At 45.2% G+C, this 25188-nt stretch overlaps 1 protein-coding gene across 2 annotated transcripts in view; it reads left to right on the plus strand.

Moving 5' to 3' along the window:
- The first annotated feature begins 6247 nt into the window (after nt 1-6247).
- The window catches only part of LOC140720361 (NACHT, LRR and PYD domains-containing protein 3-like), an 82400-nt gene continuing 63459 nt past the window's right edge, over nt 6248-25188 (plus strand). For both annotated transcript variants that reach the window (XM_073035232.1, XM_073035231.1), the window contains exon 1: nt 6248-6429. The gene's annotated coding sequence lies outside the window, so the exon portion shown is untranslated. The remainder of the gene's footprint in view (nt 6430-25188) is intronic.

Here is a 25188-nt window from a genome sequence, read left to right on the forward strand (position 1 = left end):
TCTTTAGACTGATATCCCTTATTTACCAACAACGTTACGTGGGGCGCCGCCTCCGGTATCCTGTACCATTTTTCTAAAAAGGTGTTCCACTTAACTTGTAAAGCTGCCCCTTGCTTTCCAATTATCACCGCCTCCCCTTCCAGGTGCTGTTGGGCACATGCCTCCAGGTGCCATTTCTCCTCTAACTCCCTGAGTCTCGTCAAAAATCACTGTACAATGTAGCTCAGATTTGGGCATTACAACCCTGGGTAATATAGCCTGCACGCCCTTTTTCCATTTTTCCCAGGTTTCCTGAATCTGATCTGTGATGTCTCCTATCCAAAAGACATTAGCCTTCTTGTCTTCTCGCACTATCAATTGAGCCCCTGCTCTTTTCACACTCAGCCCATTTTTGGTGCATTCTAATTTTAATTCCAGTTTCAACAAGGCATCTCTGCCTAACAAATTAATCGGAGTTCCTTTAAATACTAGCACCGGCAAAACAATTTCTTTATTTCCCATTCTCAAACACACTGGAGCCATGCACTGTGTCAACTGTGTTTTCCCCGAGAACCCTACCGTCTTAATAAACTTTCCTGACATGGGAAGGTGAAGGGCATACTGTGGCTGTACGCAAGTGTACGTGGCTCCAGTATCTATCATCATTGGTGTCAGTTGCCCTTCTAACATAACCTGAACAAATGGTTCCTCATCTGCCTCCCTTGTTATCATTGGGTAATGTCCCTTCCCACTCAAGTTCTCGGGGCACCCCTAAAACCTCGCATAGGGGTTCACAGGTCCGCTTGGGCCGGTGGGGGCTAGTCCTTGGCTAAACTTAGTTCCCTTCTTATCGGTTCCTGCTGGTGTGTGACAGGCCATAGTATAAACGGACAATCTCTTCTCATGTGACCTTGCTGATTACATTCCCAGCACAATCTCTCTACCTCTCTTTCCCACTGTCTTCTCACTGGTCTCCTTTGCCCATAGCTCCTCTGTCCCCCTCCTTGGGACTTCCAGTCCTGTCTGGCTGTTTGAATTTAGTCTGTTCCTGATAGAGCATTTGTGGGAACGCTCCCTCAAAGTTAATTATTGGCATGGGGTTTTCCAGCCCTTGTCTTACAGTATGACCGCTCCCTCCATATAGCAGTGCTTTGTCCAGCTCGATGGCTGTACTCGAACCGGTGGTTGTTGGCAGCATCTTTTTGTTTTTCGCTTTTTCCTTCTTTTTGAGTTCTTCAAGCTGCATTTGTATTAACTTTCTTTGCACCTCTTCCTGCTGCTCAGCCAACCTTTGTTTGTCTTTCCGGTATTTCTCAACCGCATGGACTACGTGGACTCTAAATTCTTGTGGGGTCTTTGACGTTAGCCCAACCACCTCCTCCAGTTTGGATTTTACTTGTGGTGGCATTGCATCCAAAAGGCTATGTCGGAACAGTGAGGTCATAAATAAGCTATTCTCCACCTCTTGCTCAGTCTCCAGTCTCCACCTTTTCAACTGGTTTTCTACATAGGCTGCTGGGTTTTCAGTGTCTCCCAGTGGATCCCCTTTTAAGGCTTTGGGGTTCACTTTGGGTGGATAAAGCTTTCTGAGGGCCTGCCATACCCTCTGCCTCACTCTGTCAAAGCCATCTCCATCAGTTCTTGGGTCATTCGAGTTTACTATGCCAGCCATTTCCATTAGTTCGTTAAATTTGGAGGTTCCCATCAGCCTTATCAACAATGCCTTCAACTCTCCCATAGCCAATAATCGTCCCGCTGTTTCTTCTTCAAAGGCTCTAATCCATTTCCCTGCTCCTTCATGTAAATTGGGCAGAGTGTTTTTCAGACCTTCTAGGTCCTGGGATCCCCAAGGGATATACTGCACATGTCCTGATCCTTTAACTAACAACGGCATCATTCTTCCTGCTCCTTCCCACCTGCCCTGGCTTTCCTCCTCACCTGACTCCCCATCTGTCTCTGGGTATGTCTTTACTGCCTCCCACACAAATGTCTCCGGGGTTCTGCTCTTCCCTCGGTCTCCCTGTGGAGTCCTTCCTTTCTGTATTGATTCAATACTTGGTTGGCCCCTAGAATATTTTTCGCATCTCTCCTGGCAATCCCCTTTCAGTAACTTATCTGGCTCTCTCTCTACTTCCGCAAGTCGCTCTCCTACTGCCTCCTTCTTTCCTTCTAGGCTTCTGCCTCCTACCTCTTCCCCACAAATTCTCACATCCTCTCTCTCTCCACTTAACTCTTGCTCCTCCAATGAGTCACCTTTTCTAGTCTGTTTATTTCTATGGTATAATCGATACTCCTCATATTTCTTTTCCTCTCTCAAGTATTTCATCCGTTCAATCTGTTTTTGCATTTCTCTCTGTACCTGTTCTATCTTTATCCTTTCTGCCTGTATCTCCTGCCATATCGCCGCTTTTTCCTTCTCGTATTTCTTTTTCCACCTCATTATCCCAAACTTGGACTTCTCCCTGCATGTTTACTGTTCCCGTCAGCAGGGGGCACTGCTTAGGGGTTCCTTCCTCATTATAGGGAGGGGGTTTTTCTGTTTCTTTCGCATCCGGGTACGGAGCCGAAGACAACTTCTCACCGTACCCTTCTCTCTCTTTAACAGGCTGTTTCTCCAGCACCTTAGTGTCTTCCTCGCTTGTAATCAATATTCTACCTGTCCTCCTCAGCATTTCTCCCTCCGTTCTGAAGAGTTTTAGCACTTCCATTTCTCGTTCTCTTTTTTGCTCTCTTTTCTTAGATTTATCTTTTGATTTGTAACTTTTAATTAGTCCCTCCATTTCTTCGCACAAACTTACATCAAATGTTCCTTCTTTTAGCCACTTTGTGACCAGGTTTTTGGTTCTTTTTTCCCATTTTTCTGAAGTTTTTGTGATCTCATCTTGAACTAATGGGAGTTTTTTGCTCAGAATCTCTAATGCTGTTCCTTTACCTGTCATGTTATTCTCTCTTGTTAAGGTATTTTAGAGATTCACAGTTTGTTTACTGGATAATACTATTTACTCTAATTCTACACCTAGTCCTAGTCTAACACCATGTGGACTTTTTCTTCCTATAACTTACTCTAATTCTACGCCTAATCTAACACCTCGCCCGTTCAGACCCTTATCTCTTAAGGCGGTAACCACGAGGACTTTCTACTCTAATTCTATTCTAACACCTCGCCCGAGCAGACCCTTATCTCTTAAGGCAGTAACCACGATGACTATCTACTCTAATTCTATTCTAACCGGAGAGACCCTTTGGCAGTGGTTCCACACTTCTGAGACTCCAAGACCTCCCCAAAGCCAACCGAATTCTTAGTCCAAATTGTCGCAAAAAGCGCTTTCCTTTTGTTTGGGTGCACCCTTAATTCTGTTAGCCTTGTGGGGGTCCCTAGAGGACCGGGAAGCGTTCCCAATCTGCCGTTTCCCTTCCGCAGGTCTCTATCCGGTCCCATCTGGGTCGCCAATTATGTCGTGGTTTTTCGATCTTCACAAATGACCAGGAGACGCAGAAGATTCTTCAAGAAGGGTTAAACTTTAATTTGCAAATCAAAGCTGAGACAATCATTGAGCTAGTCGTTGATTGCCCCCCGATCCCCGGACACTGCAGCTTTTATAGCAATCTCTAGTTGCATACTGCATACACTGCACGTACATCATGTCCCTTTTGTTCCTATCAATTGGCTTCATCATGTTTTAATCTACATCTCTTAGCTACCTCTCATTAACACACCATTGTCTTCTACATTTTTAAGACTTTGGTCTCCTACCAAATTGGATACATGCATAGAAAATAATAAACTGAGAACTGAGCAATGTTCTAATCTACATTTCTTTAGTTCTTTACCTACCTCTCATTAACACACTATTGTCTTCTACATTCCTAAGATTTCATTCTACTAAATTGAGTACATGCATAGCAAATAACTGACTTCATAGTTAAAGTTTATACTTTTATACTCCAATAAACACAGCAGGCAAGGCAGCATCTATAGGGAGAAGCACTTTCGACGTTTCAGGCCGAGACCCTTCGTCAGGACTAACTGAAAGGAAAGATAGTAAGAGATTTGAAAGTACGAGGGGAGGGGAAAATGCGAAATGATAGAAGACTGGAGGGGGTGGGGAGAAGCCAAGAGCTGGAAAGGTGATTGGCGAAAGTGATACAGAGCTGGAGAAGGGAAAGGATCATGGGACGGGAGGCCTCAGGAGAAAGAAAGAGGGAGGGGGGCACCAGAGGGAGATGGAGAACAGGTAGAGTGACGGGCAGAAAGAGAGAAAAAAAAGGAGGGTGAAAAAAAACTAAATATATCAGGGATGGGGTAAGAAGTGGAGGAGGGGCATTAATGGAAGTTAGAGAAGTCAATGTTCATGCCATCAGGTTGTAGGCTACCCAGCCGGTATATAAGGTGTTGTTCCTCCAACCTGAGTGTGGCTTCATCTTGACAGTAGCGGAGGCCGTGGATAGACATATCAGAATGGGAATGGGACGTGGAATTAAAATGTGTGGCCACTGGGAAATCCTGCTTTCTCTGGCAGACAGAGCATAGGTGTTCAGCAAAACAGTCTCTCAGTCTGCGTCGGGTCTCACCAAAGGCCACACCGGGAGCAGCGGACGCAGTATACCACACCAGCCGACTCACAGGTGAAGTGTCGCCTCACCTGGAAGGACTGTCTGAGGCCCTGAATGGTGGTGAGGGAGGAAGTGTAAGGGCAGGTGTAGCAGTTGTTCTGCTTACAGGGATAATTGCCAGGAGGGAGATCGGTGGGGAGGGATGGGGGGACAAGGGAGTCGGATAGGGAGCGATCCCTGCGGAAAGCAGAAAGGGAATGTGGAGGGAAAGATGTGCTTAGTAGTGGGATCTCGTCGGAGGTGGTGGAAGTTACGGAGAATTATACATTGGACCCGGAGGCTGGCGGGGTGGTAGGTGAGGACAAGGGGAACCCTATCCCGAGTCGGGTGGTGGGCAGATGGGGTGAGGGCAGATGTGCGGGAAATGGGAGAGATACGTTTCAGAGCAGAGGTGATGACAGACAGACAGACATACTTTATTGATCCCGAGGGAAATTGGGTTTCGTTACAGACGCACCACCAAGAATAGTGAAGAAATATAGCAATATAAAACCACAAATAATTACATAATAATAAGCTAATCATGCCAAGTGGAAATAAGTCCAGGGCCAGCCTATTGGCTCAGGGTGTCTGACACACCGAGGGAGGAGTTGTAAAGTTTGATGGCCACAGGCAGGAATGACTTCCTATGATGCTCAGTGTTGCATCTCGGTGGAATGAGTCTCTGGCTGAATGTACTCCTGTGCCTAACCAGTACATTATGGAGTGGATGGGAGTCATTGTCCAAGATGGCATGCAACTTGGACAGCATCCTCTTTTCAGACACCACCGTCAGAGCCCCTTTGTTTAAAAAAGGAAGACATCTCCTTCGTCCTGCAATGAAAAGTCTCATCCTGAGAGCAGATGCGGCGGAGACGGAGGAAATGTGAGAAGGGATAGCATTATTGCAAGAGACAGGGTAGGGAGAATAATAGTCCAGGTAGCTGTGAGAGTCTGTAGGCATCTAGTAGATATCAGTAGATAGGCCGTCTCCAGAGATGGAGACAGAAAGATCAAGAAAGGGGAGGGAGGTGTCGGAAATGGACCAGGTAAATTTGAGGGCAGGGTGAAAGTTGGAGGCAAAGTTAATGAAGTCAACGAGCTCAGCATGCGTGCAGGAGGCAGCGCCAATGCAGTCGTTGATGTAGCGAAGGAAAAGAAGGGCACGGATACCCGTATAGACTTGGAACATGGACTGTTCCACAAAGCCAACAAAAAGGCAGGCATAACTGGGACCCATGCGGGTGCCCATGGCTACACCCTTGGTTTGGAGGAAGTGGGAGGAGGCAAAGGAGAAATGATTGACAGTAAGAACTAATTCCGCTAGACGGAGGAGAGTGGTGGTAGAGGGGAATTGTTTAGGTCTGGAATGCAAAAGGAAGCGGAGAGCTTTGAGACCGTCCAGGTGGGGGATGGAGGTATAGAGGGACTGGACGTCCATGGAGAAAATAAGGCGGTGGAGGCGAGGGAACTTAAGATTATTGAAAAAATTCAAAGCGTGCGAAGTGTCACGAACATTGGTGGGAAGGGATTGAACAAGGGGGGATAAGACAGCGTCAAGGTATGCAGAAATGAGTCCGGTGGGGCAGAAGCAATCTGAGACAATGGGTCTACCTGGCCAGGCAGGTTTGTGGATCTGCAGCTTCGTTCCGAGGCCCCGCCCACTTACCTGGTGACGGGCTGGCGACATCGCGCATGCTCAGTACGGGAAGGGCGGTGTTGTTTTTCGTTCTTTGTTGAAGCGGGTCGGCCGTGGGATCGAGATCGGGATCGGGAGGGGTCCTCACCCTCGCCCCCTGGGGTGCGGAGCCGGGGACAGATTATTCTCTGCAGGGCGACGACAACAGTTTCCTTTCGGTGAGTATTGAAACAGGTCCGGAGCGGGGAGGTCCCGAATTCAAACAAGAGAACTGGAGAACAAAAGGTGGGGGTGGGGAGGGAGAGAGAAACACAAGGTGATCGGTGAAACCTGAAGGGGGTGGGGATGAACTTTCCCGAACTGGCGGCCTCGCCTCGCTTCCTTCACAGAATCTGCCGGGGTCGGTCCGGGTTGTGAGACTTTCACACCGAACCGTCTGAGATGAGCCGGCGCTCAGCCCCTGTTGTTCTGGTCCTATTAGCATGATGAAGTAAAACATATTTCGATATTGTTACTGACAGAGAATTGTATAATTTGTGTTCCGTGTGTTATCTGAATGTACTTGCCTGTGATGCTGCCACAAGTCAGTGTTTCTCTGTCCCTGTACCTTCCCGTACTTGTGCAGTTGGTAATAAATTCAACAGGACCTGAGAAATCTCAGTGAGATTTGATTAGTGATGATCATCTTGGCAACTCGGTCGGTCGAATGTATGCGACAGTACACTGTTAAATGCAAAACCCTGAACAGTGTTAATGATCAGAGGGATCTTAGACTCCAAGTTCATCGTTCCCTGAAAGAGACTGCTCAGATTGATCGGGTGGTTAAGAAGGCAAATGGTTGTCTTTATTAGTTGAAGCATTGAGTTCAAAAGTCGGGAAGTTGTGTTGCAGCTTTATAAAACTAGTTAGACCACATCTGGAGTGTTTCAAACAGTTCTGGTCGCCCCCATTCTCGGAAGGATGTCGGGGCTTTGGAGAGGGCGCAGAAGAGGTTTACCAGGACACTGCCTGGATTAGAGGGCATGAGCTATAACGAGAGGCTGGACAAACGTGTTGTTTTCTCCAGAGCGGCGCAGGCTGGGGCGAGACTGGATGGACATTTATACGATTATGAGAGGGATAGAGTGGATAGACGATATATTTTTCCCCAGGGTTGAAATTTCTAAGATAAGAGGCCATCCGTTTGAGGTGAGAGGGGGTAGGTTAATGGAGATATGAGGGGCGTGTATGTTGTTCCTCACCGAGTCTGCTGGGTCGGTCACTGGAATTTGCTCCCTGGGGTGACCCTCCGCTCTGACGCAGTAATCACCCTGTGCATGCTCACAGTCGCCGCCCCCCCGTCCCCCGGATCGATGGTGATTTTTCTCCCCGTTCTTTGTTGAAACGATATATATATATACCTTCGGGCCGGGAGCCGGGGGAAAATCAGATTCCCGTCGGTGAGTACTGAGGCCAGTGTCGAGTCGGCAGTGAGTCCCGGTAACTTCCCGAACTGTCGGCCATTTACTCATTTTCCAACTATCTGGTCGTGGAGTGGGGCTGAGGAGGGGGAAAAGGGTCACCCTGATTGAACGCCGGAGCAGAGTCGATGGGCTAAACGGCCTAATTCTGCTCCTATGTTCTGTGGAGCCGGTTTATTGTCGGGGAGACGCGCCCACCGGTCACGGTATCCTGTTTTCCGCTCTTATTCTGCCGCAGATCTGCAGCCTGCGGGTTTTTCCCGAGGCCCCGCCCCCCCCCCCGGCTCTGTCGATGTGAAAATCTCATTGCGCATGCTCACAGTCCGCGGAATGCAGTGATTTTTGGCCGGCAGAGTGCAGTCACTGTTTTGTGCTGACGTGGATTTTTTGGAGAAATCTAATATTGGCCAATGAGTCCCGTTAACTTCCCGAACTGTCGACTTCGCCTCGCTTCCTGGAACTTCTCAAAAACTTTTTTCACTTCAGATAAACCGCTTTTAAGCCTGGTGATATGTATCTTCTCCCTAATGGGGGTGGGTGAGAAAAGGGAATGCCCAGGTTGTGGGGATCTTTGATTTTACCGAGGGAGTGGGAAGTCCAGAAGGAGTTCACGTAGGGGAGACTAGTTTCTGTGATGAGCTGATCTGTCTCCGTAACTCTGCAGTTCCTTGCCGCCATGGGCAAAGCAGTCACCATACCAATGTGACTTATAGTTTGTTCCGGTTTGTTCAGATCTTTTATATAGTAGTATTGTGGTGAGCATTTGGTCCATAATGACAGATGAGGCAGCTCATTAAACTCAATAACAGTTTTATCGTGATAAACACAAAATAGACCGGCCAGCATGACCCTGAGAGTGAACCCAACCAGTCTCATACAGACAGGGGAGGCGACCATCACACACCCTGGTTACAGTTAGTGTGACCCAGAAATATATGATCCAAGCTAAAAGGTAACAATAAATGAACTGGAACATCCCATCATAATCCCACAAAAGCATTTTAATACAAGAACAATAAACAGTGCTGTTCATTAGAAATCTAGGGGCGGGCTGTTAACCAACCCCTCCTCCTGAAGACCATCAGTGATCATCCTTGATCCCTTCTCCCAGCTGATCCCATCTGCTCATTCCCCGCCCATGCTGTTCAACCTCTGTCCAGTCTGTATCCTACCACCCCAATGATATATATCAACCATCTTGTTCAACCTCTGTCCAGTCTGTATCACATCACCTCAATGATATGTATCAACCATCTTGTTCAACCTCTGTCCAGTCTGTATCCCATCATCTCAATGATGTATATCAACCATCTTGTTCAATCTCTGTCCAGTCTGTATCCCTCCACCTCAATGATATATATCAACCATCTTGTTCAACCTCTGTCCAGTCTGTATCCCTCCACCTCAATGATATATATCAACCATCTTGTTCAACCTTTGTCCAGTCTGTATCCCATCATCTCAATGATGTATATCAACCATCTTGTTCAACCTCCATCCAGTCTCTGCTGCCTGGGGTGATGGTAGTGGCAGATACATTGGGACTTTTAAGAGATATTTAGATCAGCACATGAATGTGAGGAAAATGGAAGGATATGGACATTGTTCTGGCAGATGGGATTAGTTTAGTTGGCCACTTCATTAATTGAATAGACTGAGCACTGTGCTGTACTGTTCTGTGTCTCTTGTTGAGAGGTTTTGGGGTAATGGAGGGAAAGGAGTGAGTGGGAACAACAGGTCACAGGAGCCCAGTGTGGGAAATGGCAGATCACCCACTTCTGTAGGAGAAACTGAAATCCTGAGTATGTTAAAATGGAGAGTTTGTGCAGTGGGTAGAGAGGGAGGTGAAAGGTACATTGTATTTATTGTAAGAGTTATTGGGTGTAAGAGTGAAATGACATTAACAATTACTTGCGTTTTGTTGAGATTGTACCTGGAATATGGTGTAAAATCCCGCTCCCCATACTAACATGGGTTATATGTTGAAGAAACATGCTGTTGAAGAAAGGCTGAAAAAAATAAACCAGCAAACTATAGGCCAGTGCTTCTGACATCAGTATTAGAAGCACTGCATATATAAGTATTTGAAAAGACAAGACTGACTTGGAACAGTCAGCATGACTTTGTTTGCTCTTGGCAACACACAGAATTTTTTTTTTGGATGAGGTTATGGGGAATGTTACCAGTAAAGTAGATTTCCTTGTTACCAATAAAGCAAATTTTGTTTACATGGTCTTTTGCAAGCATTTAACAATCCCGCGTGGGAGGTTGTTCAAGAAAATACATATGCATCACGTTCAACGTAAGGAAGTAAATTGGAGTAGTCAATGGCATTTTGGGAGAAGGTGGACTGTGATGGTAGATGATTGTCTCCATTAATCGGGGCTTATGACCAGTGGAGAGCCGCAAGAATGTAGTTGGGTCCGTTGCTGTTTGTCATCTATATCAATGATTGGGATGGTAATGTTTTTAACTTAATAAGCACATTTACATGTGACACCAAGATTAGGGGTGTAGTTGACAGAGAGGCAAATTATCTATCATAGGTTACAGGGATCTGGAACAGCTGGAAATACTGAGCTGAAAATGGCAGATGGAATTTAATGCAGGCAAGTGCAAAGTGTTGTGCTATGGTAGGTCTTACACAGTAAACAGTAGAGCACTAACGTTGCGGTGGAACAAAAGGATTTGGGAATAAAGGTCCATAATTCATTGAAAGCAGCGCCACAGGTAAATAGGGTGGTTAATAAATGCTTTTGGCATAGTGACCTTCATCAATTAAATTATTGACTACAGGAGATGGGATGTTATTTTGAAGTTGTATAAGACATCGGTGAGTCCGAATTTGGAGTATTGTGTGTAGTTTTGGTCACCTACCCACAGGAAAGATGTAAGTAAGTTTGAAAGAGTACTGGGAAAAATTTCAAGAATGTTTCCGGAGGACCTGGGTGATAAGGAAAGGATGAATAGTTTTGGACTTTAATCCTTGAAATGCTAAAAATTGAGAGGAGACTTGATAGAGCAGTACAACATGAAGATGGGTAGAGATAGGTAAATGCAAGCAGGCCTTTTCCACTGAAGTCAGGTGGAACGACAACCAGAGATCATGCATTGTGGGTGAAAGATGAAAAGTTTTATGGGGACATGAGTGGATAAGTCTTCAATCAGAGGGTAAAGAGACTGTTGAATGAGCTGCCAACAGGAGTGGTACATGCGAGCATGATTTCGCCTTTGAAAATATGGATGGGTGAATATGGCTGTGCAGGTGGGTGGGAACAAGTGGTTCAAATGACTGAGACAAAGCGCCTGTACTGTGGAGCATTTTGATATGACTCTCTAACTATGACTCTGACTGCTTGATCACAGACAAAGGTTTGATTGAGTAAAAATCAATTAAATATTAAAAAATTAATATCAGACTTGAATGATTCACACCTTAATTCCCCAAGAATATTCAACAGCGTGGATATGTTTTGATATGATGTCAAACTGCCCACACACTCCCAGTCACGGATCTTTCGTAACCAGGGAAAGACAAAATGCTGGAGTAACGCAGCAGGTCCGCGGAGGCAGTGTGTATGGAACTGAATACAAAGGGAGCGTTTCGGGCCGAGACCCTTCAGAGGAACTGGAAAGGAAGGGGGAAGAGGCAATATCATTGATTGATTTGGATTGTGCAGGTTGCTTTTCTGTGAGACTCGGAGCTCAGGGTTTGTGTTTAAGCAGCTGCCTGCACCTTCTTTAGAACAGGGAGCAGCATTTCTGCTGAAACTGGTTCAACATTTCACTCTCAATCTTGTAAACAAAGTCACTTCAGTATTCTATTTAACTATTTCTGCATATGCAAATATGCTAAGCTGTTAATAGTTTGCAATGAACCTGTAGCATGTCGTAAACGACACTGCTGATGGGCTCGACCCAGCTATGTTACCAATTACAGCTGTGAGTTTGCAGTATTTACCGTAGATTCCGGATTTTAAGCCGCTACTTTTTTCCCACATTTTGAACAGCTTTGAACTTTGCGGCCAATAATCCGAAGCGGCTAATGCATGATTTTTTTCATGCCGCCTCGTAAACATTTTGCCTCATAACAGTAGACCAATAAAATTGATGAGTAGTTCACAGAGGTCCAATGAAATTGTACGATAAATCAAGCGCACTTTCACAATTAAATTATTGTAAATCAGTCATTTGTACTCACCCTCATCAACATGGAAAACACTCGGAGCATTGTGCTGCCTACTTAGTTTAAACTATATTTGTTTTCTGTACTACATCGCGGGATGCTATGACGTCACACCCGGTTTCGCGGTGTCTTGTGGGAAAATGCCGGTTTGCGATAAACGGAAAGGAGGGGGGGGAGCGCATTACGCGAGCGGCTTTGGATCTGAGCGAACTTTGCTTTTAAGTTAAAGGTGATCAATAACTTTTCCTGGTAGGCTGCAATATATATATTTTTTTACCAGTCGTTAGGAGATATTGGAATGTTGTTCAGTAAAGAAGTATACGCAATGTATATTTAAAAGTAGCCGCGTACGGGCACGGTTCGAAAAAAAGCATTTGCAATATGTATTTGTTTTTGTTACCATATGGATTTAATTAAAAGTTAAAAAAATCCTCACGTGTAATATCTTTCTGTGTAAATATCTCATATTACAACGTGGGACACCTGCGGCCGAAAATCCGGTGCGGCCTAAAATCCGATGCGGCCTTTACAATTAAAAAATTGATTTTATTTCTAAAATTAGAGCCAGCGGCTTTTAATCAGGTGCGCTCTGTAGTCCGGAATCTACGGTAATTATTTTTACTTCAGACTCACATTATCTGCAGTTATTTTTAAACTTTTTTTCCCAGTACTTTTTAAAAAAAAATGGATCCACGACATTCCCAACTGTGACATTCCTTAATATAAAGAATATTACACAGTGTATGAAACATGCATGCATCTTTCTCAGTCAAAGTTGCCAATAACCCTTGAAATATTGTTGATGTAAGGGTAAAGGTGAGGGGTGGAATGAGGTGGAGAGAGAGAGGTTGAGCAGGGAGAAGGGAAACGGTCAGGGCGAGGGTCTGCAAGGTGGACAGGGAGCAGCTAAGGTGAGGGTGAGTCAGTGGAATAGGTAGATGGGGGTTAGACCTTGGGACAGAATGGGTAGACAGCGGGAGGAGATATAATTAGAGAGAAAGGGACAGAGAGGGCGGAGGGTGACAGAATGGGTGAGTGAGGGGTTTGAAAGATGGGTAGAAAGGGGAGAGAGAGGTGGGAAGGGAAAGAAGAGTGAGAAAGGGTAAGAGGGAGTAGGAGATACAGGGTGAGAGGGAGGGACTGTGAGAAAGGGAGTGAGGGAGATAGTGAGAAGAGTAGAGTGTTGGTGGAATAGGAGAGAAAGGTGGAGCAGTTGATTGACAGAATGGAGTGAGTAACATGTACAGAGGATGAGGGAGTACAGCTGGAGTGATAGTGTGAGTGGGGTTTCAGGAGTGGGGGAGTGGAGGATGGAGATGAGGAAGAAGAGGTGTGGATGAGGGGGCGAGGAGGATGGGTGAGCGAGAGCAGCTGCAAGCAAGCAGGGGTGAGTGACTGGGGATTTGTGAGAGAGGGACGAGTGAGATAGGCCGTGAGGAGGGAGCGGAGCTGGATGTTCAGTGAGGAGCAAGGGGTGACTGAGTTGTCGTGGCAGGTATATTTAAATTATACTTGCTGACATGTGAGGTAATAGAGGGTTGGAGGATAGCTAAAGTTGTTCTGTTTAAGAAATGCTGAAAAATTAAACCAGAAAACTATAGGCCAGTGATTCGTAATACTTAATACTTTATTGTCACCAAACAATTAATACTAGAGCATACAATCGTTACAGCGATATTTGATTCTGTGCTTCGCACTCCCTGAAGTACAAATTGAATTAAGTATAATAAAAATTGAAATTATAAATCATAATTAGAAAATAGAAAAGGGAAAGTAAGGTAGTGCAAGTTAGGTTCGGTTATTTGGAAGGTACGGCCCAGATCCGGGTCAGGATCCGTTCAGCAGATTCTGACACCAGTAGTGTGAATGGTATTGAAAGCACCACATTATATAACTATTTGAAAAGACAGGACTGATTTGGCATGATCAGCATGACTTCCTCTGTGCTTGGCAATGACATAATTTTTTTCGATGAGGTTAGGGGGAATGTTACAATGGAAGTAAGTAAAGTCAATGCAGTGGATGTTGGCAACATGAACTTTTGCAAGGCATTTAACTATCCCGTGTGGGGGTTTGGTAAAGAAAATTCATTTGCTCCAAGTTCAATGTAAGGAAGTAAATTAGAGTAGACAGTGGTGTTTTGGATGAAGGCCGACAGTGATGATAGATGGTTGTCTCCCTGATTGGGGGTTTATGACCGGTGGAGGGCCACAGAAACGGTAGTTGGGCCGTTGCTGTTTGTCATCTATGATATCGTGTTTAACTTGATAAGCACATTTGCATATGACAGCAATATCAGGGGTGTAGTTAGCAGAGAGGCAGGTTACAGTGGGATCTGGCACAGCTGCAAATTCTGAGCTGAAAATGGCAGATGGAATTTAATGTAGACAAGTGCAAAGTGTTGCACTATGTAGGTCTTACACAGTAAATGATTGCGCACTAAAGAGCGTGGTGGAATAAAGGGATCTGGGCATACAGGTCCATAATTCATTGAAAGTAGCATCACAGGTAGATTGGGTCATAAAAAAGAGCCTTTTCCAGATTGCCTGTGTAAATTAATGTACTGAATCCTGGAGATGGGATGTTGTTTTGAGGTTGTAAAAGACATTGGTGAGTTCGAATTTGGAGTATTGACTGCAGTTTTGGTCATCTATCTATAGAAGACAAATAAATAAATTTGAAAGAGTACTGGGAAAATGTTTTTCTGTGAGATTCTGAGCTTAGGGTCTGATGTAAGCAGCTGTCTGGCCCCACATATTCCACAGAACTACAGGCAGTTCTTCTTAAAGCAGAACTTTAGGCCATTCTGCTAAAACCATATCCAACTCTCATTCGGGTGTTAAAACATTCACATTATTAGTCTGTTTGACTATTTCTGCTGCAGGGAGGGTCAATGAATGTGAAAGCTGATATAAAGAACACTACCGATGATTTCGAAACCACAACGTTACCAATTACAGATGATGCTCTGCTTGCTGTGAGTTTCTGGAATTTTATAATTTCTTCCTTCAGACTCACATTGTCTATATTTGTTTCTAAAACTTTCTTTTCATGATTCCTTAAAAAATCAGTTTGTGACAGTCACCGGACCATGAGACACAGGAGTAGAATTCAGCCTATCGATTCAGCTCCGACATTCCATCATGGCTGACCCCTGATCCCACTCAACCCTATACATCTGCCTTCTCACCATATCCTTTGATGTTCTGAATGATCAGGAGACAATCAACTTTTGCCTTAAATACACCCACAGATTGTCCTCCACTACAGTCTGTGACAGATTCACTACTCTCTGGCTAAAACAAATCCTTCTTTAATCTTTTCTAAACGGTCGCCCCTCAATTTTAAGGCTGCAACCCCCAGATTTGGATACCTTCACCACAGGGCCCATCCACTCCACATTTGCCCCATCCAGTCCTTCTAACAGTCAGTAGGTGTCAATGAAATTCCCCAGCATTTTTCTAAATTCCAGTGAGTACAGACACAAAGCTGCCACATGCTCCTCATATGTGAACCCCTTCATTGCTGGAATCACCCTCATGAACCTCCTGCGGTCACTCAACGATGACAACACATGGTTTCTGAGATATTGGGCCCAAAACTGTTAATGACACTTGAAATATGGCCTGATTAATGTCTCATAAAGACTCAGAATTTTCTCCTTGCTTTTATATTCTATTCCCCTTGAAATAAATGACAACATTGCACTTGCCTTCTTTATCACAGACTTAACCTATAAATTAACCTTCCAGGAGTCAGACCTGAGTACACCTGATTCCCTCTGCACCTCTGAAGTTTGAACATTCTCCCATGCAGATGACAGTCTACATTATTAGACAGGGATAGACAGGCATTAGCTGGGCAGGAAAAAGAAGGAGAGATGGCGAGGGATGAAGGCATGAGAGAACGGGGAAGGGTGTGGGGAAAGAGAAAGGAGAGTTGAGCATGGGATGAGTAGAGCGCGGGAGGGGGAAGGAGAGAGCTCAGGGTAGGTGGGGAAGGAGAGGGTGGGAGGAAAAGTGGACAGGGGGTGGGAGAAGAGCGCAGCTGGGAAGGGGGCAAGAGGGAGGAAAGCGAGTGTTTTGTAATGAGCGACAGACACTATATAACTGAATAACCTCGGGTGTAGCGGCTCAGACTGACATCTCTGTGTATGGTGAGCACACCGCTCACCCGGCACCTCACTGAACTCCATCCGGTTTCAACATCACAGTAAGTGTTGTCTCTGATTCTTCAGAACCAGGGAGCGTTTACAATGGGGTTTGGCTTTTGTCGGGCTCGGGAGGGAAGTCAGTGGGAGAAGGGAACTCTGAAATCTTCAAATTAACAAATTAATTATTGACCAAATGGATTAAAAGAAACAATTACCTTCAACTGCAAACATTCTCCAGTTGGTTTCTACTGAGACGCTGTAGAAAAACCTTTCTGCAGTGATATGTGAAATGTCCCCACAGGGCAGTGAAAGAGTCTCTCTCCCTCTTCTCCCTCCCTGACACACACTCACTCACATACACAGGAAAAACTCATGAGAATACAGAGCTACTGTAAGATATTGGCATTCGGAACATCGTCGTGGACTATGCCTCAGATCGATTCATTTAATTAAGTCGCAAATATATATATATTAAAACTACAGATATTGGGAGTTTGAAGTAAAATAAACTACTGGAAACTCTCAAAGTCTAATAGCAATTGTAATAAGTAGACATTCAGATTGCAGACTCTGGTGAACTTTCTTTTCTATATCATTGGTGTTTTAATGTTTTTTCCTGTTACAGAAATATTTAAATTCAGTGTTAAATTAGATTTGTTCACAGTTGAAGGTGAGCGCGAAATGTTGAAGTAGTTAGTTCGTTTTCAGCAGAGAAGCCGCTCCCTGCTCCAAGCAATGTCTGCGTGTCAGAATTTGCCCTGCAGACAGGCAGCAGCTTGACACAGAAAATTGCACTGTGAGTCTCACAGAGCAACAACATTGGCCCCTCCCCCATAGTTACTAAATGACCCTCGTCTGATGGTCTGGTGTAAAACTAGAAGAAAACGACTTGAAAATATACCCACAGGGAGACTAAACGTTCTTAGTGAATTAAGGTGAGAACAATTCAGCTTCTGATATTTATTTCTGATCTTTACTTCCAGTTGACATGTTTCCCATGTTTTGGATCAGTGATCAAGAAGATATTCGCAAACAAGAGAATATCTGTAGATGCTGGAGCAACACACACAAAATGTTGGAGAAATTCAGCAGGCCAGGTAGCATCTTGGGAAAGAGTGAACAGAGGACATTTTGGGCCGAAACCCATCGGCAAGACTCCTTTCCCAGATGCTGCCTGGCCTGCTGAGCTCATCCGGCATTTTGTGTGTGTTGCAAGAAGTTACTCGCTCTATTTTGTCCCTTCTGTCGGTCGTGGTATTTGTGTTCTTGCATTATCCTGTCTGCACGGTTGAGATTCTCCACAATTCATGTCAAGGTTAAAAACAGTTCCCAAATCAGGGGTTACGATTCCAAAGCAAGTGTGCCAAAAGATGTTTAGTCAACACAGCTTCTGTTTCCAAAACTTGTGACTTCAGATGAATGCATGTTGTTTTTCTCATGACTGTGTTTATTGTTGGTGTTTCGAGCTGATTTCCTCAACGTCCTATAAAAGAAAAGACGTTGATTCTGTTCAAGGTCTCGATACATAACAAACATTGGGGGTGGGGTGGTGACAGGCGACATTGCAGAGTGAATTCACAGTGTGGGGCAGCAGGCTCGAATGGCTGAGTGGCCAATTTCTGCCTGGTCTGTGCACAAGAGAAGCTCTGACTACAGAGTTACTGTAAACTAAGTTAATAAGTATGGACCATGGCAAATAACCTACTGTTGAACAAAAAACAACTATTGCAGTAATTAAATCATCCAGAACATTGACCGAGATGATAAGCAACAATGAACCTAGCACCGACCCCCACTGCACCCCACGAGTCACTGGTCTCCAGTCAGAGAGTCAAACCATCTTCCACCACTTACTGGCTTCTCCCGCAAAACCAATGTCCAAACCAATTTACCAGCTCATTCTGAATGCCAAACCTTCTTGACTAATCTCCCAGGTGGGACTCCGCCAAATGTCTTGCTACATTGTACTGAACTATATATTTTTAATTCAGTAAATTAACTGTTCTCTCTCCCAGAGCAGTAAGTGTCACGTTGTTCCAGTCTGATAACTGACCAACAACATTCTTGCACATCATACTTTCACTCTGGGGAGAAACTAACCATAAAAGTTAGGAAATGGGGGGAGGGGAGGGTAGACACTTTGTGTAGCTGTGCTGTTGCCCAGTGTCTGAGTCCAGGAGCTGATGACCCCAGGGCTGCTGCAGGACCATCCACACTGCAAGTGTCCTCTCAGGGCTGTGGGAATGATTCTGTTTCAAAAAGCCTCGTATATCCCTGTGAACACAGTCCCAAATCGGCAATGCCCAGAGTCCGGCTCTCTGGAAAGTGAAACGATAAAGATGGTTTCCCATCACTGACAAGTGGAGCAGTGGCATTACTGGCTCACGATGGCTGTGATTGAGTCCCAGGGATGAGGATGTGATCTTTGGCCGTCCAGCTGCACAGTTTGTTATTGGGGAACAGAGAAGAACACGGGAAGTGGATCTTCAGCCCGATGGACTCAATCGGAATTAAACCCCGAAGAGTCATCAGGAGGATGTGTCATATCACAGGCATACGTAGTGAATGTTGTTGGCTTTGTGGCAGCAGTACAATGCAATATATAATAGTAGAGAAAAAACTGCATACAGTAAATATCTGTTACTGAAAGTTAAATAAGTATTGCAAAAATGAATTCAGTGAAGTAGGTTCGTGGGTTCCATGTCAATTCAGAAATGGGATGGCAGAGGGAAGGAAGTGGTTCCTAACTAGTTGAGTGTGTGCCCTCAATCTCCTGTACCACCTTCCTGGTGATACCAATGAGAAGAGGGCATCTCCTTGGTGAAGCAGATCCCTAATGACCGATGCCGCCGTTTTGAGGCATCGCTCCATGACGATGTCCTGGATGCTACGGAGGCTACTGCCCATGATGGAGCTGACTGAATTGACAACTTTCCTCAGAGTATTTCGATCCTGTGCAGTAGCTTCATCACTTCCCCCACCCTACCATATGAAGCAACGTGCAGACAGTTAGAACAATTTTTACGGTACAACTGTAGAAATCCGCTAGTCTTTGGTCACATCCCAAATCTCATCAAACTCCTAATGAAATATAACGGCTGCCGTGCATTCTTTGTAACTGCATCGATATGCTGGGCCCTGGATAGATCCTCAGAGTTGCTGACACACAGGGACATGAAGTTGCTCACTCTTGCTGACCGATCAATGACGACTGGTGTGTGTCTGTGCCCTCGACTTACACAATCAGAAGTCCACAATTCGACCATTGGTCTTACCGATATTGAGTGCAAATTTGTTGCTGCAACACCACTCATCCAGGTGATATATCTCGCTCCTGTTTGCCTTCTATTCACCATCTGATAACCTGCCAACAATAGTGGTGTCATTAGCAAATTTGTCACTGGCATTTGAGCTGTGCCAAGCTGCACAGCCATGGGTGCAGAGAGAGTAGGGCAGTGGGCAAAGCACATATCCTTGAGGTGCACCAGTATCGATGGTGATGTGCAGGCGTTACATCCAAACCGCACAGATTGTGTTTTTCCGGTGAGGACATTGAGGATCCAGTTGCAGAGGGAGGTAGAAAGGCCAGCGGTTCGAGCCTTTTGACCAGAACTGTAGGATTAATTGCTTTACATGCTGAGCTCTGGTTGAGAAACAGCATTCTGATGTAAGTATTCGTATTGTCAAGGTAATCCAAAGCCGCGTGAGGAGCCGATGAGATTGCATTGTGACCTATTGTGGATACAGGTAAATTACAGTGGGCCCAGGTCCTTGCTGAGTGAAGAGCAAATTCTAGCCATCGCAAACCTCTCAGAGCATTTCATCGCAGTAACTGTTATTGCTATGGACGATAGTCATTAATGCAACTCACACTGCTCTTCCTGGGCACTGGTGTAATTGTTAGCCTTTTAAGGGATGTGGAAACTTCCAACTGCAGCAAAAATGACCCCATCTCAGAAGCATTCACAGAATACAACTCCTGTTTTTCTGGGGTGGCTGAAATCCTTTGTAAATCTGTGTGACGACAGCACCCATCACTTCCTCACTCTCCTGAAATCGATAGAAACACAAAAAAAATTCCCACAATGTATTGTATTGAAGGAAAGGCAGATGAGCTTAGGTCAGGGATCAACACATGGCATTATGATATTGTCACCATTATTGAGACCGGCTTGCAGAGAACTGGCAGCTCAGTATTCTGGGATTCTGTTGTTTTAGAGTTGACAGAGCGTGGGGGATTAAAGGGTAGGGGTGGTTTCACTCAGGGAAAATGTCACAGCAGTGTGCAGTAAGGGCAGATGGGAGAACTCATCCAGTGAGGCTTTATGGGTAGATCGGAGAAATAAAATTTGTTTGAACATGTTAATGGGTCTGTCTTATAGACTGCCCAAGAGTCTGTGGGATTTAGAGGAACACATTAGTAGACGTCAGAGAATATTGCAAAAAACATAATTTGTTATAATTTGATTTTAACCGTCCACATACGGACTGGAACTCTCATACTGTAGATGTACTCATGTAGTTGACAAATGTCTTCAGGAAAGTTTCATTAATCAGTACATCCCAAAGACTCAAGTGTGATACTTGAACTCCCATTAGGGACTGAGACAGGACTAACATAACAGAAGTCTGTGTAGGGAAACTGTTTGCATCTGGTGATCACAATGCCATCAGGTTCAAAGGAAGTATGGAGAACGATAGCTCTGCTCCGTGGTATTGAGGCCCTGGTATAGAAAAAAAAACGTACAGAAAAGCTGGATGAACTCAGCAGGTCGGGCATCATCCGTTGAAAGGAGCAGTCAAGATATCGGGTTGAGACACTTCGTCAGGACTAAAGAAGGAGGGGGCAGGGGCCCTATAAAGAAGGTGGGAGGGAGGGTGGAAAACCAATCAGAGGAAAGATCGAATTCTCCAACTTCCAGTAATTCCCTCCCTCTCTCTTCCCCCATCCCATCTTCACTCTGTCTCCTCTTCTAGTTGCCCATCACCTCTCATGACTCTGCCTCCTTCTACTACCCATAGAGCTTTCCCCTTAGATTCCTTCTTCACCTCTCCTGCCTATCCCCTCCCTGCTTCCCCTCCCACACCCTTTCATCTTTCCTCTGATTAGGGCTAACTATTCAGCGTTTACAGCGAGGCTCGGCTTTGGTCGGGATCGGCAGTGAATTTAGTGGGAGAAGGGAGTCCTGACGTGTTCATGTTAACGAGTTGGTTACTGTCCAAATGGATTAAGAGAAACGAGGTCGTTGCCGTCAACCAGAAATACTCTCCAGTGTGGTTTCTACTGAGTGCGAGCAGAAGGCATCTTTCACCCCGGTAGTGACATGTGAAATATCCCACGGGACAGTGACACGTCACCGATCTCTCTCAAACAAGAGAAGATCAGCCAATGTTGGAAATCCGAGCAACACACACAAAATGTTGGAGGAACTCTACAGGCCAGGCAGCATCTATGGAAAAAAAGTACATTCGACCTTCGAGACCCCAGCTAATGGACTTTACATCACCACATTGGTTCTATCGCTCTTCCAAGTAACAGAAAGGGTTAAATGTAATATTAACCTTTCTTCACATTTGAATGGCAGTGTTTGCATAAATGGTTTGGATTTGAATTCAACGGAACAGCCGCTCCCTGTTCTGAGGAATGTTCTGACAGGCAGCTGCTTGCTCGCAGACCCTGAGCACTGAGTCTCACAGAACAACAAGCCGCACCTTCCAAATCAATCAATCATCTGCCCTCCTCCCCTTTCCATTCCAGTCCTGATGGAGGGACTCGGACCATAACGTTGACTGTTTACATCCATCAGTAAATGCTGCCTGACCTGCTGAGTTCCTCCAGCACTCTGTGTGTTGCAATGGTTATGAGAGATCCGTGTGGGGCAGTAGGCGGGGTTATTTGTAAGAAACGATACACAACATCCACACTATCAGAATATTCTGCGGAATTAAAGTGAGAATACTTCTGCTTCTGATATTTATTTTGGATCGTTATTTCCAAACAACCGGTTGTCTGTGCATTGGATCAGTGATCAAGGAGATACTTGCTTTTTTAAGCCGCTTTTGGCTCTGCTGTCTTTTGTGTTCCAATTGCTTCCTGTTGGCATGATTTACATTTCCACATGTTAGGTAAAGATTAATAACAGCTCTAGAACAAGAGCAACCTGTTTCAAAGCTAGGGTGCGGGAGCTGTACAGCAAAAACCTGTTCCCTTTTCAGAATTTCTTATTTCAGATGAAGACATCTACTGTTCTTGTCTTGATTGAAAACAATTTGAACTCTTCTTCTCAATCGCCATTGGAAGCAAAGACTGTAATTCTGTTTAAGCACGGGTTTCTTGATAAATAGTGGGTTTGAAGTATTACAGGGATGGACATGGGGAATCCGTAATGAAATGTTAGATCAGTTCAGCCATGATTTCATGGTTTGCAGCAGCAGTTTCAAGGGACCATGTGGTCCAGTTATGTGTATCGGGATGTTGACAAGGAAAGCTCTGACAATTTAATTAATGTAAACTGGTATAGTAACTGCATGCGAAGGGAGAAAGGACTTTATTTATGTATTTGATCTGGAAACAAACATTAGTTATTTGCCCCAGCTGCATTAGGGGGTCGAATTTATGACTAACTCGGAGTGCTGGACAGCACAGATTTGGACTGAGAGACACGCTCCCCATTCTCTGTCAATCTCGCTGCAGACTCCCTGGGCTCTCGAGCACCAGCGCGCCACCCTGCATGCCCACTGCCCAACACGCACGCTCTCGTGGAGCTCATTACCTTTGCGCTTCTGAGTCATGCTGAGACCATTTGGGAAACCTTGCATACCTGTCATCTGCCAGACAATCATCGTCAGCTGATGTCCAAGTTATTTAGCTCCCATTGGTGCCGGAAAATGTCAATTTAGGCCTCATCTCAGACTGAACTGTCCGCGCAGGTTAAGCACCCTGGTCCAGGTCCATTGCCGCTCACCCGGGAAGTCAGAATGAGGTCACCCGGGAGCACACTGAACGCCATCCGGTTACAGCATCAGATGTAACTGGTGTCGCCTATAGCAGGGTGTAGGTTTTATCGGTTTCCCTGCAGGATAAAGGGTTAAATACAAAATTAAACAGCAATCATAGAGGAATGAGAGTGAATTCTCAGATTAATTAAATTTAATTTTGGCATTAAGACCACTCCCTGTGTGTGGAATGAGTGTGGTCAGGCAGCTGCTGACACACAGACACCTCTGAGTCTCACAGAACAACAACCCGCACCTTCTTAATCAATCAATCTCCTAGCCCTTCCTCCTTCCTTTCAAGAAATGATGAAGTTTTACCTCAACTGTTTATTTCCATCCACGGATGCTGCCAGAACTGCTGAGTTCTTCTCGCAATTTATGCACTGCCATGGTTACGAAAGGTCAGCGAGGTCTCGCGTGTATGTTGAGTTAGTTGAAAGGAATGATTTTCTGGATATTGATACATCCATGGATATTTAAATCATATCCACACTGTCAGAATATTACTGGGGAATTAAGAGGAGATCCCTGCAGAGCCCCCAGTGGCCGGAGGTCTCCACATCTCCAGAACTGGTCAGAAGCCGGAGGGACAACAGAGAGGGTTCGGCTGTCCGGTCCTTTCTCTGTGACTCTCCGGACCTCCACATCATCTCCATCCATCTGACTGTGGGTAAATTTCAACAATCAACAAACATAATTCCTCTCAGCGACTGTCTGTCTGAATGATCCCCTGGCTTTTAAGGAAAGGGTTCCCTATAGTCCACACTGTCAGGGTGTTGAGTTTACCAGGAGACAAAGACTGAAGGGACGAGAAGTTTTCTGTTGTCTAATACACTGTGTGTAGACCCTGCAGGCAATTCTGGTTTACATTAGTAAAACAGTTGTTCTTCAAAATACCGAACAGTGAGACACTGCACTGACGAAGCTATCCAAAACCAGATCAGCTTAAAAAGTCCTTCCCCAAAAATTAGGGTTTTGTGATCCAACCCGAGACAAACAGCATGCTGCCTACTCCACCATTAACACGACGCAGCTGGGCAGATCCCATGATTGATTTTGTTGTTCCTCTGAAATGAAATGAAATGCCCATTCAGGTATTTTAAAATACAAGTGCTCCCCCAGACCAGGAATGACATACACGTGCTGCCCGGCTTGAGCTGAGATGGGTTAATGGCTCAAGTACTAATCACGTCACCCCACACACACCGGCGCAGTCAACGGAGTATTTACAAGCCACGTTTTTCCCATTGATGCAAAGAGATGTCAATCACTGGTTTCACCCAATAGCACAGGCGGACCAGCCGACAGGGCATTACCCCCGCACTGATCTCCCCATCAAAGAGGAACAAACAAAGTAAATGTCCCACTGTTTGATTTGTTTCCATTTCCCTCTGAGGGAAGTTGCGGGTATTTGAGAAATGTCTACTGCGAATGGAGTCTGCTGTATCGCTGAGAGGTAGGAGGAGATGGCTCGACCAGCCAGCTTGATGCCGGCCCCTGAGGGAGGGATCCCGGCAGAAGACGGACAGAGAGGGGGTTCTTATTGAAAGGATGAACATAATGTGAGAGCGGGCGGAAAGGATGTTTGTCCCGGTAGGGACAGGAGTTGCTCATCTGTGAAAATGTCTGATCTCACGGTGATGGCGAGCAGAGGGATTCACCTCATTGAGGGCAAACACAAGCAGACTGTTGACCTGCTAGCAGGGCCAATGGTTCGGCCAATGAGGGGGACAGGAGTGTTGTTGGAGGGGGCAAGGATGGACTGGCTTGGCATCTTATTGAATGGCATGTTGGGCTGGAAGGGCCGACTGGCCTGCTTCTGTTCCTGTTGTCTGTGTGTTTGAGGAGAATGAATAATGAGACCCTTGTGGGCCTTCAGGATATCCCAGTGGGTTTTATAGGAACCGGTGCATGGAGCGCAGTTTTTCACATACGAACAACAATTTGGCTGAGGGAACAAATTCAACATTTCCAAGTCTACTATTGACACAAAATGTATATTTATATATTGTTAATGACATAAAACCAATATTTTTATATTGTTACTGACACAGAATTGTTTAACTTATGTTCTGTATGTTATCTGAATGTACTTGCCTGTGATAGACAATAGACATTAGACAATAGGTGCAGAAGTAGACCATTTGGCCCTTCGAGCCTGCACCGCCATTTTGAGATCATG

This window comes from Hemitrygon akajei, unplaced genomic scaffold (assembly GCF_048418815.1).
Source record: "Hemitrygon akajei unplaced genomic scaffold, sHemAka1.3 Scf000041, whole genome shotgun sequence".
In the NCBI taxonomy this organism is placed as follows: domain Eukaryota; kingdom Metazoa; phylum Chordata; class Chondrichthyes; order Myliobatiformes; family Dasyatidae; genus Hemitrygon; species Hemitrygon akajei.